The sequence below is a fragment of the Chrysochloris asiatica genome, unplaced genomic scaffold (genome assembly GCF_000296735.1).
Source record: "Chrysochloris asiatica unplaced genomic scaffold, ChrAsi1.0 scaffold00283, whole genome shotgun sequence".
NCBI classification, from domain to species: domain Eukaryota; kingdom Metazoa; phylum Chordata; class Mammalia; order Afrosoricida; family Chrysochloridae; genus Chrysochloris; species Chrysochloris asiatica.
Window position 1 is genome coordinate 2410582 of NW_006408801.1, and position 6501 is coordinate 2417082.

Genomic DNA, 6501 nt, shown 5'->3' on the forward strand with positions numbered 1-6501 from the left:
CAGCTTCACCCTGAACTCAATTGACAAATGGAAGAGTCAAGAGCAGAATAAAATTATAAGAACAGAGGATCTGGGAGGTCAGTCTATGATCAAAACAATTACAACGTGAAAGAAGGTAAACACAGAGGAAAACAGAGATCCAGGTGATGGGAAGTTCAGATAAATTACTGGATAAAATAGACTGTCTTAAATGGAGGGAAGAACTAATGGAATATAAGGTAAATACAACAGTGGGGTTGGGGTGGGGGGTATAGTTCAGGTGTTGGGGAAGGCAATACAAGAAGGGGGAGGAGGCGGAAGAACAAGATAGATAGGGAAACACTGAGACCAGTTTGCATGACCTAGTGAGACAGAGGTAAATAGTGATGCATGCTGAACCTTGGAACAATAGGGCTCTATGATACAGGGATCTAGGCATAGCTTGAAGAGGGGAAATAATACTAAAAGGCTTGACTGTCTTATGAATATTGGTTTTCCTTGCCTACTATTGTAAAATAGACACTTGAGTGGGATAGAAAGGAATGTTGGGAAACATGATTACAGAAAACTTGTAAGCCTGTCTTCAGCCTATAACTAATTGGAATACCTAGAAGGGGTTCTACAACTTGCCCAGTGAAGTAGGCCTCTTGTAAAGCCTTTGCAAAGTATAGGACATTTGGTGGAATCCTGATTCCCACCCAGAACCTTATGAGGTGGGACATTCCCACTAGCAAGGACAAGCAAAGCAGCTTGGAACAGCTAGAGGGACAGAAGATACATCTTCAAAGAAAGATCATCAGGAAAAACCCCAAACCAAAAGGTCAGCAAGACTGGCTGCCACAAGAATAAGCAAGTTGTTCGCCAGGAAGCCATCAAGGCAAGCAATCAAGTTGCTTCAGGACAAACTCCCCTCTAAGACGGAAACTCAAAGGGAACACATGAGCAGCCATGCAAGCTTGCTGGTGACCACATTGGTCTACTGGTGATTGGAAGAAGGAAAAAGGCAGTAATGAAGAAATGGGCTGAGTTCAACCACAGTCCATTGACTCCCATTGACTTGGAGATGAGAGAGACAAGAGGGAAGGGTGGTTGGTCTAAAGTGTGGTGAGACCTGAGGACACTTGATCCCATGGACAAGGACATAGCCACAGAGGGCTAGAACTGAGAGTGAAACGTCCAGCTGATATGAAGTGAGGGGAGATGCACAAGAACACCCAAAGTTGCAGACAGTACCCATTTGACCTAGCTTTGATGGCTTGATAATCAGAACACACACACAGAAAAAAAATTTTTTTTATAAAGGAAACAAGGGTAAATTGCTACAATTTGATGAACCTGACCTATACTCATGGAGGTAGTTTACTCTAAATACCAACAGAGGGAAGGAGTCTTCACATCAATTATCAATGCTATCCCCTCTGTACACGGGGTAGATAGGGACGGGCAACTTAGACATTGGCTACCTAAAATGAGGGGGCGATAAACGCACGAAGTGACTGGCTTACAAGGTTTCAAGAGGGAGTTTAGCTTAAGGATATGGGGATGAAGAAAGAGTCCCTACTGAATAGTTTTCGTCCTGTCTAGATGGGTCTGGTGAAAAGAGATAGGGATAAGATTCGTATGATTCAATAGTGAGTAATTGTTATCATGACTAACTGTGACTGTCACAATTATAAAGGTGTGAGTTTTGTAACAAAGATAGGGGAGTTGCTAATTTTACAGTCCAGAAACAGTGGATCCTAAGACCATCAAGGCAGAAGAGCACAAGAAGAATGCGGGACCTTATCCAGAGAAGCAGCGACACCAGAGATAGAGGCAGAGATGGGGGCATGGAGAGGTGGAGCAGCTGAGGACTGTAGATTCATGGGAAAAGAAGTACTAAGAGCTGGTGGCCAGGAGGCAGACTTGCAGAACGTGCCCTTTGGAGGTGTAAATTATTATATATGCCTGAGTGGGTTTTTCTGTTTGTTTGTTTTTTAAGCTAAAGTGAATAGAAAGAGATACTGTTAACTGATGGTACATGGAGGGGATTATAATCATTGTAATGAAACAAGGTGTATGATTTGTTGAATGTAAAACTAATGATCTGCCCTGTAAACTTTCACTCAATCCACAATAAAAATCTTAAAAAAAAACAACAACAACTCTGTAATTGTCTATATCACAGAAGGAACAAACTGAGGGTCATAAAAATAGCATGGAACACATGCAGTTGGACATGGCCCCCTTCCTCTTACTTTTCTGACAGCAGTATGTCCCTAGAGACGAGAAGACATGCTGCAGGGTGAGTTGGCTCAGTGGAGTCCAGGGGTCCATCATTTGTGGACTAGCCCTCGAGGGTGACCCTGGAGACAACAGCTTCTGTCTGTCATGACAACCATAAAGTGGACTTGGGCTGTCAGTGAGGTAAAGTGAGGAAGCATCATTACGAAACTAAGTCAAAAAGTATGTTGCTGGGGCCACGGTTCACACATGCACAGGCTTGATCCACACAAGTGTGCTTTGATATCTCTGCCATCAGTGGGTGGCTGAAGACCAGTTCTCTCAGGAGTATGTGTCTTAATCTTGTTCAGGTCCAATCAAAACAGTTGATTCTGGAAGGATCTACTGGGTCAGTTAGATTCAAGTCGGACAGTGTAACTCAGAATGTTATGGTGACTGGTTTTTGAGGTAAATCTGATAGGTCTTCTCGAAGGACACAGGATGATCTCAGGGATTTATTACGGAGAAACTTAAAGAAAATTAAAAGCTGCCCTGGTGAGGAAAAGGCCAGGAAACTCGCACTGAGGAAATGTTTCCATCACAACAATGCATCTGCTCATTGTTTGAGAGTACCAAGGGCTGTCCTATGGGAATTTCCTTGGGATCCCTTACCCCACCCACCCTACAGCTCTGATCTTGCCCCTTCAGACATCTTTTTGTTCTCCAAACTCTAAGGACACTGAAAAGGAACACTCTTTGAGTCCTTTGAGGACGGCCAAAGTGCCATTTTGATGTGGTATGAATTGAAAAGCACAGAATTCTTTGGGGAGGAGCTGGAGAGATGGGAACACCGCCTTCCACAGTGTCGTAGACCCAGATGGAAGATACGCCATGAAGCACTAGCTTCATATTTTGATATTTCTGTTTAATGAACATTTCTGTGACTTTGGAGTAATGCCTTTGGACTGGCCCTCATATGTTAATGCTGCCTTCGTTTCTTCTGGCATTGGCAGCAAAGGGTGGACAGTGGTCTTGGGTGGTACTCTTGTCTGTGGCCGTGAGAAGAAACCAATGGAAAGGCCTTCCCAGTGTGCTTGGGTGTTCCTTGTAGCTAGCTACCTGTACCTCACAGTGACTGACTTCCCCACCTGTGTCCATAGGTAAGGCCCAGGTAGAAAACACAGGATAGAAATCACAATTCACCAAAGGTGTTTACGAACAATTCAAAGAAGCACGTGGAGAATGACTGCCTTGTTGTCGGCTGTGGCGAGAAGTACTTTGGAGGCATTCTGTAAGAGACTCCTACCGGAAGGAAACCAAGATTGGGAAACATGAGAACGCTATTGTTTACTTCAAGATGGGAGAAGAAATAGGCCAGTGATCTGTTTCCATGGAGACTGGTATTAAACTAAGACAAACTGACACAAATATTGGCTTATTCTCCCATTTAACCCCTTGTGAATGACTTTTCCAGTCTGCTTTGATTTGTGAATATAAACATGAAGATCAAGTTGTCATTTACAAAAATTACCTTTTGCCACTTGCAAATGAGACTTCAAAAATTATGATAAAAAAGGCCAGGCTTACTGGGCAAATGTAGACTGGTGGAACCCCAAGACTATGGGGTTAAAAGAATCCAGATTCATGCCATATCAGTCTGTGGCTTTAAGTAAAACATGTGTTTACCTATAGGAATTGAGTTCTGGGTATTGGTTTCCTTAATTATAATTCTTTTAGTAACATTTGTTCTCATTTTACATACATGCCAAACTGTTTGCTGTTGGCCACCTCTGAAAGTCTGTTCTGAGAATTTGCTTCATATAATTGCATGCTGTCTGCACCCCTGAGTGGCCGGTGTTAACAGGACCTTTAAAGTCAAGACTAACCTCAGGTGTGGCCTATGGGAGGGGACGTGTAGTGGCAGTCTAGCTGTTCTATCGTTTCTACCATCATGGGGGCTGCCCCACAATGGCGCCTTCTGAGTTATCAATATGGATTTCCCAGACAGCAGCAAGGTCTGGGGCAGGTCCTGTGTGTGTGGTGGCCAGGAGCTGCTCTTCCGCCTCAGCTACTGTGGAGTGCAGAACCGATCTTCCTTCCAGTGCCCAGTGGAGGTGGGTACCCAGTCCAGACAGTAGGTCTGAGAAGTGCCTTTCTTGCACGGTGTGCTTTCTGGATTTGGATCAAGCCCTTGACTCTGCCGTTCTCCTCTGTAAGCACAATTTTCCAGGGGAATGCGGAATGTCCTGAAACAGTTTATTGAACTGGGGTATCAACAAAATGCAGGACTGTGAGTGCAAATGACTGTGTGTACAAAGATGTGAGCACATGAATGTGTGTGTGTATTCATAAGAATGGGTGGGAATATGGGAATGTATGAATAAGAACATGGAATAGTGAAACATAACGCAGAGCACTAGAATATTGTCAAATGTGTGCCAGAAGGAAGATGAGCCCCTCAGGTTGGAAGTCACTCAAAATATGACTGGGGAAGAGCTGCTTCCTCAAAGTAGAGTTGACCACGATGATGCCAATGGAATAAAGCCTTCCGGACCTTCATTTGGTGATGGGGCACAACTCAAAATGAAGAGAAACAACTATAAATATCCATTAGTAACTAGAACATGGAGTGTATAAACTATGAATCTAACAAATTGGAAACTGTCAAAAATGCAATGGACTGGTATTGGTCATTTTGATCTGACAATCATATGGTTTACTATGCCGAGAATGACTAATTGAAGAGGAATGGCATCGCATTCATCATAAAAAAGAATATTTCAAGATCTATCTTGAAGTACAATGTTATCTGTGGCAAGATGATAACCATACACCTACAAGAAAGACCAGGTAATACAATTATTATTCAAATGTAAGCACCAAGTAAAGCCAGTGACGATGAAACTGAAGAATTCTACCAACTTCTTCAATCTCAAATTGATCAACATGCAATCAAGGTGTACTGATAATTACTGGCGATTAGAATGCAAGGTTGGAAACAAAGAGAAAGGATCATTAGTTGGAAAATATGGCCTTGGTGATACAAATGATGCTGGAGATCACATGGTAGAATTTGGCAAAACCAATGACTTCTTCATTACGCATACCTTTTTGAAAAAAAACATAAAAGAAGCTTATACACATGGATCTCAACAGATGGAATATACAAGAATCAAACTGACTCCATTGGTGGAAAGTTGTTGTTGTTGTTGTTAGGTGACACCGAGTTGGTAGCGATCTTATGCACAGCAGAATGAAACACTGCCCGATCCTGGGCAACCTCACTATCATTGCCACACTTGAGCCCATTGATGCTGCCACTTTGCCAATCCATCTAGCTGAGGGTCTTCCTCTTTTTCTCTGACCCTCCACCCTATTAAACATGATATCCTTCTCCAGTGACTGGTCCCTCCCGACAATATGTCCGAAGTATGAGAGACGAAATTTGGCCATGCTGGCCTCCAAGGAGTACTCTAGCTGCACTTCTTCCAACACAGATCTGTTTGTTCTTTTGGCAGCCCATGGCACTCTCAATATTCTCCTCCAACACCATAACTCAAAGGCATCAACTCTTCTATGGTCTTCCGTATTCACTGTCCAGCTTTTGCATTCATATGAAGTTACTGAAAATACCATAGCTTGAGTCAAGTGCACCTTAGTCTACAAGCTGGCATCTTTGCTCTTCAACACTTTAAAAAGGTCTCGTGCAGCAGATTTGCCTAATGTAATACATCATTTGATTTCTTGACTGCTTCTTCCATGAGTGTTTATAGTTGATCCAAGAAGAATGAAGTCCTTGACAACTTCAGTCTTTTCTCCATTGATAAGAATGTTGTTCACTGGTGCAGTGATGAGGATTTTTGTTTTCTTTACATTGAGATGCAATCCATATGGAAGACTGTGCTCTTTGATCTTCATCAGTTAATGTTTTAAGTCCTCTTCACTTTCATTAAGCAAGGTAGTATCATCTGCATATTGCAGGTTGTTAATGAGTCTTCCTCCAATCCTGATGACACGTTTTTCTTCATATTATCCAGCTTCTTGGATTATTTGCTCAGCATACAGGTTGAATAAGTATGGTGAAAGGATACAACCCTGTCGCACACCTTTCTTAATTTTAAACCATTCACTATTCCCATGTTCTGTTCTAACAACTGCCTCTTGGTCCATGTACAGATTTCTCATGAGCACAATTAAGTGTTCCAGAATACTCATACTTTACAATGTTGTCCATAGCTTGTCATGATCCACACAATCAAAAGCCTTTGCGTAGTCAATAAAGCACAGGTAAACATCTTTCTGATATTCTCTGCTTTCAGC